At 37.8% G+C, this 10,542-nt stretch overlaps 1 protein-coding gene across 2 annotated transcripts in view; it reads right to left on the bottom strand.

Annotated features, from left to right (window-relative positions):
• Positions 1-6,634, bottom strand: part of LOC106867611 (coiled-coil domain-containing protein 102A) — a 25,130-nt gene extending 18,496 nt beyond the window's left edge. The window contains exon 1 of one of the 2 annotated variants that reach the window (XM_052975022.2): positions 6,438-6,634. The gene's annotated coding sequence lies outside the window, so the exon portion shown is untranslated. The remainder of the gene's footprint in view (positions 1-6,437) is intronic. The other variant, XM_089337892.1, reaches the window with a different exon arrangement.
• Positions 6,635-10,542: the final 3,908 nt, after the last annotated feature.

The following is a 10,542-nucleotide window of genomic DNA, read 5'->3' as shown; positions in this document are numbered from 1 at the left end:
TATATATATATATATATATATATATATATACATATATATATATATTATATAATATATATATATATATATATATATATATATATATATATATATACATACATATATATATATATATATATATATATATATATATATATATATATATGTATATATTTGTTTTGCAAGATTTTTGATGTGAAATCGTGTGTTAAAACAGATGTTGTTGTACTTGGGAATGGTCATATTGCCAGTTTAGCCAATAAAAACACACGCACTGTATATTTGGTGTTAATTTGCTTCAGCTTTATATTACATTAATCATATTTCGGCCAGAGTTCTTTAGTCACACTTCAGTGGTCCTTTGCTTTCTTCTTTCTTATGTGTGTCCCACCTTGCTAACTATCAGCCATTTTGTATTTTGTATTCCTAGGAATAAACAAACACATGAATAAACAAAAACACATACACTATGTATGCCACATTGATAATTATTATTATTATTATTATTATTATTATTATTATTATTAGGGTAGCAATCTGGCAAAATTGTTGAAGTCTTGGAAAATGCTAAGCAGTATTTCTTCCGGTTCTTTACATTTGGGGTTTGAATCATGCCAAGATAAGCTTTATCCTTCATCCTTCCTGGGTCAATCAGATAAGTTACCAGTCAAGTACTGGGGGTCAACAGTATAGACTAATCCTCCATCTCCTTAAATGTGATGGCCTTGGGCCAAAATTACAAATTGTTCTTCATCATCATCATCATTTAACATGTTTTCCATCCTGGCATGGGTTGGACAGTTTGACAGGAAATGGTAAGTCGGAGAGCTGCCCCAAGCTCCAATCGCCTGTTTTGGTAATGGTTTCTACAACTGGATGCCCTTCCTAATGCCAGCCACTTTATAGCATGTGGACTGGGTGCTTCATGTGTGGCACCTGCATGGGTGCTTCACATGTGGCACTGATATCGGAGCTTTTAACATGGCCTCAAACAGGTGCTTTTCTACTTTGCAATGGCATGGGTGTTTCTTATATGGCACCAACACAGGTGCTTTTTACATGGCACCAGCAATTATTATTATTATTATTATTATAATTATGAAAGTCAGCAGAATGGCAGAAATCCTTGGCATGCCAGATAAGATGTTTAGGGGAATTTTTTCTGGTTTTATGTTCTGAGTTCAAATTCTGCTGAGGTTGACTTTAGCTCTCATCCTTTCAGGGTCAATAAAATGAATACCAGTTGTGTACTGGGGTCGATGCAATCACCTTACTCCCTTCTCTTCAAAATTGCTGCCTTTGCACCAAATTTTGAAAACATCATCATAATCCTAAGCATTTTTGTTTTCCCAGGCAATAACAACCACTGTTTCTTTCAGTTCTTTTAGAACAGCACTCACCTGACCTATTAGAAATAGCAGCCAAATCTACCTGAAATCACAGCTTACCATGCAAAAGAAGAAAGGATAGTGGATTACGAAATGCTAAGTACACTATGTCTGTTTAGTACAGTGAGAACATAACAGCTGAAACATCCTTGGTTTAGGGACCTGTCCTTGGGCTAAACAACAACAGAACCAGAGATTTGAAACCCACCAGCAGCTTTAGTTTTTACACTACAATGCTCAGCATAAACCAAAACAAAAGATGATAAGGGGAGAGCCTTTGTGACAATGGTTTCTGACTGTTGTCCCTGACACTCAAGCGTGGCATGGGCAGTAGTTAAGGGTGTCACAAATTTTTTTAATTTAAATGACACAGCAAAAAACATCAGCCTCAATTTCAAAGTCATAAAATGGCAGAAAAGGACAGAATCAGTGAGAAAACCTGAAGATTATTGACTGGAGATTAGAAATTCATCGTTGGTGAGTTGTGTACCTCAAGCATGGGGCGGCAGGGTGGGCACTGACACACTGGAAACTAGTGTCCTATGTGACAAAGCGATCTGCTGGAAATAGCAGTCAATTTTCCCTTAAATTACACTTTTACATCACTTTAAACGGTTGAAAAACCACATTGGATAATATGCACAACCTGAAGAATGAAAATTGAAAGAAAAAATACAAGATGGCCACAGCTTGAACATCTTTCATCATAGGTGTGTTGAATGGGTGGGGTGGGGGAACGACAACAACAACAACAACAACGACTACTACTACTGATAAGAATTAGTCTGAAATTTCTTTGATTTGAATATCAAATATTATATTACTTGGTCTAACACACAGAGAAAGAGAGAGGGACAGAGAGAAAGAGAGAGAGACAGAAAGAAAGAAAGACAGAGAGAGAGAGAGAAAGAGAAAGACAGAAGGCAGGAGAATAACATGTATGTGTGTGTGTGTGTGTGTGTGTAATGTAAGGGCAGAGGGTTATATATATATAGACACAAAAGGAGTGAAGAGGTATTGTAAGTTTGGCAATGTTCCTTAGCAAATATTACCTGTCTATGTTTTCTTTGAAGAACATAGACAAACGAACAGATGTTGGGGAAATCAAGGAAGGAAGGGAGGGGAGCAGCTGCACTAAACTTATCTAATATGTATCTGGGCAAAAAGCAGTGAAATCCTCCAGATGGATTAGGAGGAAGAGGAAAAGGAGGAGGAGGAGGAGATGGAAGAAGGTACACCACCACCACCACCATTATCATTTTAGGTAGTAATTGATAACCCAAACTCAGAACTGTAAGATCCAAATATGCAAACGTGTACACAAACATGCATCTACAGAATTTTATCAACAGAAAAACACACACACACACATACATACATAAATATATATTCATACACAGAAACAGGAAAAATTACAAAACAGTAAAAAAAGAAAAATGTTAGCCCCCCCCCACACACACACGCACACACAAAACTGGATAAATTTAAAGGATGAAGATGGGAGAACATACAGAATAATTAGATGCACACATACACACACATGTACATGTGTAGGGGAGGGAGAGAAAGCAGGGGATACAAGTACAGAGCCACACACACACATACAGTTACATATGCATATGCATACACATAACCCAACGTGAGATGGGAAGAAAATGCTAAAAAGAAGGGCAAAGCAGATGAGCGAATGGTGTGAAGAATCACAACAAAACAAGTTGAGGAATTAGAAGAAAACAAAAATGAAAATTGACAGAAGCCGAAGAAGAGATGATTGTGTAAAGTTTAGAAGGGTGGATTGGGTAAGATGGTGGGGTGAACAAAAGTAGAAAAAAAAACAGAGGGAAATACATATATATATATATGTATATATACATATATATTATACATATAATATATAGATGGGCAGGTAGATAAACAGGCAGCTAAATAGATAGACAGACAAGACAACGGAATAGTACAACAGACTGACAAACGTCCCACTGTTTCAGCTCCACCCCACTCCCCAGTCAATAAGTAATAAGAATACCAGAAGAGATGTAATTGGTTGGGGTGGGGGAGTATGAGGAACTAAGCCCATTGCTTGTGGGAATGAAGAAAATGTTTGTGTTTCTTCTTAGTCTCATGAACTCCATTCATATTTTTGAATGCATTATAGCAGTATAAGTCGAATTTTATTTACCCCAGAAAGATGAAAAGATAAAGCTGAGCTTCCCGGGATTTGAACTCATTACGTAAAGAGTCGTGAACAAGCGCAGGGCCGTCTTAAGGCACAAGCACACTGGGCAGTTGCTAAGGGACCCCATAGGTCTAACGGCCCAACTGTAATCTATGCATGTTGTGGTTGGCAGTCAATAAGTAAGTATTCACGGCCCCAGAACATCGATCTACTGAGCAGCCTTTAAAGCAGCTGAAGACTGCCACACCTTGCACAGCGGGTTCTGTCTGACTCCCTAACAATTCTACCAAACGAAAATACCAGTAATATGTAATGTAATCAATGCAAATAATCTTTAAGCTGTGGTCTCTGAAATTGTTGGTCTTGTGCCAAGTGAGAAGAAATCAATGGAGAGAAAGAAAGAAAGAAAACAAAAGAGGAAGAGAGAGAGAGAGAGAGAGAGTTGAAGCCATCTCATTGCGAGCTTATTATTCTGAATCTCGGTTAATGTAGTTGTTGTTTGCCCCTAAGTCGGAGCTGATCCAGCACATTTATAACCAGAGGCATTCCAACCTAGACCACCCCATCTGTGATTCGTTTTTTTTTGTATGAATGGTCTGCACCGGACTATGTTGTCCAATCTTTCCATTTTTAAGAGAGGAGCGGGGTACGACTTGAGAAAGAGAGACTTCATTTGGTTACTATTTCTAATAAATCGAACGACCACATATGAGTTTCCTCGTTGGCTCGCCACGTCCCGGTTTCAATTCCCAGCAGAACCAGTTTCAAATCACGAAAGCTTTTGAAAAAGACATAAAAGTCACACAACCTTCCTCCCTCTTTTTATAAATCTTGTTATGTACCACATACGAAATATGTATTAAACGAGAAGGAGTTTATTAAGGCTTCGCAGGAGGAGGAAGGGGAGGAGATGTAGTTTTTTTTTTAGGGTTTCCTCTTTTTAGTAACAAACATACTTGTCTCTCACAGCTAAATATCTCTCACAGCTAACATAAATCAAAAACAGATTTCGGGGATTTTTGCCTGTGTACGACCAGGTGTCGTTTCAAAAAGTGAATTGCTCCGATGAAAATAGAAAACTGTTTATAAGAATGAAGAAATAAAAAGAATAGGAATTTGTAACATTCATGCTTTCTCGAAATGCTTATTAATTAATCCAGAAAACGGAATCTTTTTATTTCACACACACACACACACATAATTTTAGCGATAATTAATATTTTATCATTTCTCTCCTTCAGAACAAACAGATATTAAAATATTGAATATTTCAATGCTTCTAAAACAGTTCTAGCTAATCCATAAAGACGATCCTGTGGTTCGTCTTACTACAGTTGGTCCGGATATATATATATATATATATATATATATATATATATATATATATATATATATATATATAACCATATATATATATATAACCATTTCTTTTAATTCGATATCGATTTCTTTTGATTAGACAAAAAGCTGATTTTCTTCATAACTACCGAATTACAGGTATTTTATCGAGGAATGGAAAAGCAAAGTGGACTTTAGCGGGAGTTGAACACTGAGATAAGTCACACTAAAGGAAACGACAGTCCGGCAGTCTTCCACCTCGGCTACCTCAACCGATTTAAGAATTCTTTTTTCTTTTTTACATCATATATTATAATGACTTGAAGGGTTACAGAAGTAACGAACAGGAAATTAAAAACAGCTTTAATAACTGGGAGGTGGAGGGGAAGAGAATCGTATTTCTTTCTGTAATATTTTATAAAAAGGGAGGCCGTAGTGTGGACATTGGCTGAACAAGGAACAAGTGCACTCTGGCTACTATTTTAATGTTGCCAATAGGATAGGCAGCCAAACAGTGTGTGTGTGATGGAGGGAGAGAGAGATCTGTGTGTATATATTATGCATGCGTTGATTATATATAATCTACATATAATTTGCTATAGGTTTGGAAAGTGCATTCGGTTATTTGTTTATTATTGCAGGAGGTCGTACACAGTATCTCATGGGATTGATACTTGAAATCTTTAAATACAAGGAATAACTGTATCCATGGTATGTTTGGGCATGTAGAGACCGGTACCGCGAAGTAAAAATGGCAAAAATTATATAAATATATTGTGTGTGTGTGTATGTATAACGTCACTTGTTCCTCGGGGTCGAGTATGACTGTCGACCAGATTTAACTTCTCTGGCCCCGCATGTGACTTATGTAGGCCAATATAATATTACTATATATTATAAGCAAAGGCATATCATTATGAGGAATATAAGTTTTGTTTGTGGCATGTGATATTACACATTGGTGAACAGCAAGAACTGACATCAGCCACCGTGGGAAATAAATTTATGTGTGTGAATGAGTGGATGTGTAATTGTATGTGAAGTTGTGTGTGTGTGTGTAACATAAATTAGATTGCGTGGAATGAAATCGTTTTATAAATTATACAGGCTCAAACAACAACAAATACATAGCAAAACAAAATCCGTGCATTGTGTAAAATGTGATGAGGGTGGGTGCTAGTCGAGGTGGAAGACACTTTGAGAAGAGCATTAGAATAATTAAAACATTGAATTTAGACAGGTGGGCTACACGAACACACACACAAATACACGATATATATACATACATACACACACATATATATATATATATATATATATATATATATATATATATATATAGCGCGGAAGTGTGTTCGGGACATTTGGACATCAAGTGTGAGAATTATCGATCAATGGGTATGGATGGATTGGAGAGGAAATGAAAAGAGTGGAATCTATATTTGCCAGTCTAGTGACAATGCAGACGAAACAGTGTCCGTCGAAGGACGAGGTAAAGTAATAATTAGGTATAACAGATGGCAAAGAGGAAATCGATGGGAAGATTGTCGACATACCAGCGTAGTTAACTTTCTGATCAGGCTACAGACTGTAATGAGGGTCCCATTGGAAATGTGCAGCGACAGTAATATGAAGAAATGAGAGAGAAACTACACGATGTTCAGTCCTACTGGTAGCACTCGGCTTTTTTGTTGTCACAGTTTCATCAGAGACTCTGTACGGTTATCTACCCTTTAGCTAACACGATTCGACTACAGGTGGCAGCAGCAGTGGAGGTATATCTACAACTGGACCACACCCCTCCTCTGTACTGCTGAGGTTGGTGATTCCTCTTGTAGCGTGGTTTTAGCACCAGAATCTTGCTGTCATCGCATCTCGATCACAACGTATAGATAGTTATTCGTGTTACAAGATGGGAGAATTTAGTTATTAAAAAAAAAAAGCCATTTGTGTTGGGTCACTCCCTCGCCCCACCACCACCACCACCACCCACACATTCACCGAGAACGAAGAACCCTGTAATGTTTTTACTTTCTTTTATTTTTCTCCCCGAGTTCAATTTCGCCCCTAATAAAACTTCGTCTTTTCATCCCTGGGATGATGGTAACGTAGAATACATGCTAATAATATGCTGACATAATTCAAGCTACATTTTAACCCTTCAGAAATTGACTTTTTATCTAAAAAGCCCAGTGCTTGCAGTAGACTCTCCCAAACGTACATTAGTTCGATTAATTAACATCATCGATCGAAGTGATAGTCAAAAGAGCCCTGTTAGGGGTGTTTAAAGTCGAAAACTTACAAGCATGGGAGATAACTTCGTTAAGATCAGTCAATCGATAGTTCTGTGAGACAAAGACGAGACAGTTGTCCTTTAAGTGAACTGGCGAAAGCATCCGACATGTTTCAGTCTTATTAGACCTCCTCAGCGAAGCGTATTCTACTCAGTTAAGAAGTTGGAAAGTAATCACTATATATATAAATGGAAAGAATGTAATGGTATTGTTCATAAATATCAACTAAATGGCTGCATAGAAAATATCTCAGGCGAACATTCTGTATTCTTGATGTACCTGTAGAGGGTCTCACATATGTAATAGAGTGAGTTGAAAAACTTCGCCGAGATTACCCATGCAATTAGTTAGCAAAACTCCCTCAACTGATACTTAAAGATCTAAAAGAAAAAAGAAGCAAGGAATGAGGAGATAACTCCTAGAAAATCAATCAACTGAAATTTGACATGTCTCCCCCCACCTCCCCCATTTTATGCCAAAATTTGAAACCAGTATCTACAGAAAGCAACACATCCCAGTCATCGTGACCACCACTCCTGCTCCACCATTTCCTGCTATAAACGGAATGCATTGATATTCTATTTGTGTGTCAGCATCACACTTCTTCATTCCACTGGATTGGTTAATTAATTAATTATATTTAAGTGTGACATTGAGGTATTCTCTGCTGAGAATACGCTGTCCAACATGGATTATGAAGTCGATGGCTTCTTTCTTGCCCTGCTTGTGTCAGACTCATGGCAGATACCAGCCACCACTGCATTGCTTCCAGTCATGTCTGCACAAGCCGTGCTTAGCCATCATCATTGCACTGAACAACACAACCACAGTTTGTTGTGGCATGGACACTGATTGTAGAAGGGAGACTTGCAAACCTCACTCTTGACATGCATGCTTGTGTATGTGCTTGTATGTGTGTGTTCGCATGTGTGCATGAATGCGTGTTTATACACACTCAAGTACATATACATAACATACATACCGATATATATATATATATATATATATATATATATATATATATATATATATATATATATATTTCGAGCGTGGCCGTTTTCGTGCGGGTGACACGTAAAAGCACCCACTACACTCTCTGAGTGGTTGGCGTTAGGAAGGGCATCCAGCTGTAGAAACTCTGCCAAATCAGACTGGAGCCTGGTGTTGCCATCCGGTTTTCACCAGTCCTCAGTCAAATCGTCCAACCCATGCTAGCATGGAAAGCGGACGTTAAACGATGATGATGATGATGATGATAGACTAATAGAATAAGCACTAGACTTACAATGAATAAGTCCTGGGGTCAATTTGTTTGGCTAAAGGTGGTGCTCTAACTTGGCCACAGTCAAATGACTGAAATAAATAAAAGAGTATAAATATATGTATATATATATATACACACACACACACACATGTATATGTGACCGGTCCCCTTTGGTTTTTGGAAGCTAACTGCTGCTGTTTTGATGAAGAGCTGCAGCTGAGGTTTGACTAACCTGACCAGCATTTGTTCTGTTCAACAGGATTTTCCACAAAGACTCCAGGTAATTGATTACAAGGTGAGTAGGGGGTTGGGGGGGGGGCTGACAGTTATTGAGTAATGCTTGCTTCTGAGGTCAACTTGTAGTTCACATAGTAATAATGGTGGTGGTGGTGGTGGTGGTGGTGGTGGTAGAGTAGATCAAGGCTAGGCCTAATTCATAAGACATTACTGCTACAACCACTTGGGCACCATCTGGGCTCGTCATTGAGCATTGTGTATCTAGGACTACATTATTTAATATGAACATGTCCTTCCCTTTTTCTTATAAGGTTGTATGATTTGTGGGGATTGTAGATGCTGATTTCTCATTGGTTCATGAACTGTTTCGAGGGTCATCTGTTTGCTCATCATACAGACACACACAGACATATCTGTGTATCTCTCTACCTACATAACAGTAGCAGAATATATCAATGCTATATTGTACTCGGAGTAATGACATTATCTGGGATACAACTCAACATGCTGGAGAGAGTATATCTATCTATCTATCTATCTATCTTCATATATTGTCTTTTCACTATTGGATTGTGGCCATTTATATATTTACTCTTTTACTGCAAGAATGTGACCATGCTGGGGCACTGTATATGAGTATGTGTGTGCCCCTGCTCATATGTTGGTGAGACAGAGCAATGTAATTAAAGTAAGGAATCTTGGAAATTAAACCTTTACTGAACTTAAACAATACGAGAGATTACTACGTGGATCCCTTGTAGTGATCTCTCATATTGTTTATGTTGAAATAAAATTCATGGTCCTCGGACATTTTTAAGTATACTGGCCACTGGCTGAAATTGATATTATTTAAAAATATTATTTAATAATATTAATTTCTACTCTTATTACCTTTACTTCTGAAACTTATAATGTCTTAGTGATGAGGTTACAATGAGGCCAAAATATGTCTGTTGCTTTCACTAGTTTTGGGGTTTCAAAGACCAACTGCATTTCCCGTTGTCAATAAATTTGGATCGATTGATATACAAGTAGTTTCACTGTTGTGGTCTTTAAGATCCAGGCAAGTTTTGTCCGACCCATGCAAGCATGGAAAATGGACCTCAAAATGATGGGAATGATTAGGCCAACAACAAGGATGTCACTGTTGCCACCTTTGATGATGATGATGAAAACGACAACGGTGATGATGATAATGATTATGATAATGACGAGGACAACGACAGTGATGATGATGATAATGATGATTATGATAATGACAAGGACAACAACAATGACGATGAAGATGATGATGATGATGATGGTGGTGTTGGTGATGAGGATGATGACAGCGATTTTATCAGAGTGGTCTCCCTCACTTGTGGATCCTAGGCTTCAAATACTGCTAGAAGGAGCTTTTGTCTCCTAATCACTTGGATAATCTCAACTGTTTGAAGTTTTTTTTCTACTCACCTCACTGTTTTCCAGATATGATCATAAAAAACAACAAAAGAAACACAACAAAAAACTGGTCTCTTCCAAGCAAAATGCTTTGAAATATACGAAAACGAAAGCGAAAACGAATATAAAAATTTAATTGAAGCCACAGATTGGTTTGAGCTAGACATGGGTGAGTCTCGGTTCTCTTAGTAAATGGATGGCTTGGTTTGAGGAGGAAGAGGAAGAGGAGGAGGCGAGAGGGGTGGCAGAAGCAAAAATCAATCGGTCGGTTGAAACAGGATTGTGTTCTGTTGGAAAAAAAAAGAAGAAAAAAACAGACCATGTTTACTGTGGAGGATAATTGGAGAGAAGCAGGGTGGTAGTGGTGGGAGGGGATTTCTTTTTTTAAACATTTTTGTGCCTATTATTTTTCATGCAGATATTGAT

The sequence above is a fragment of the Octopus bimaculoides genome, chromosome 20 (assembly GCF_046866305.1).
Source record: "Octopus bimaculoides isolate indiv1 chromosome 20, ASM4686630v1, whole genome shotgun sequence".
Taxonomy (NCBI): Eukaryota; Metazoa; Mollusca; class Cephalopoda; order Octopoda; family Octopodidae; genus Octopus; species Octopus bimaculoides.
This window is presented reverse-complemented; position numbering and strand designations above follow the sequence as displayed.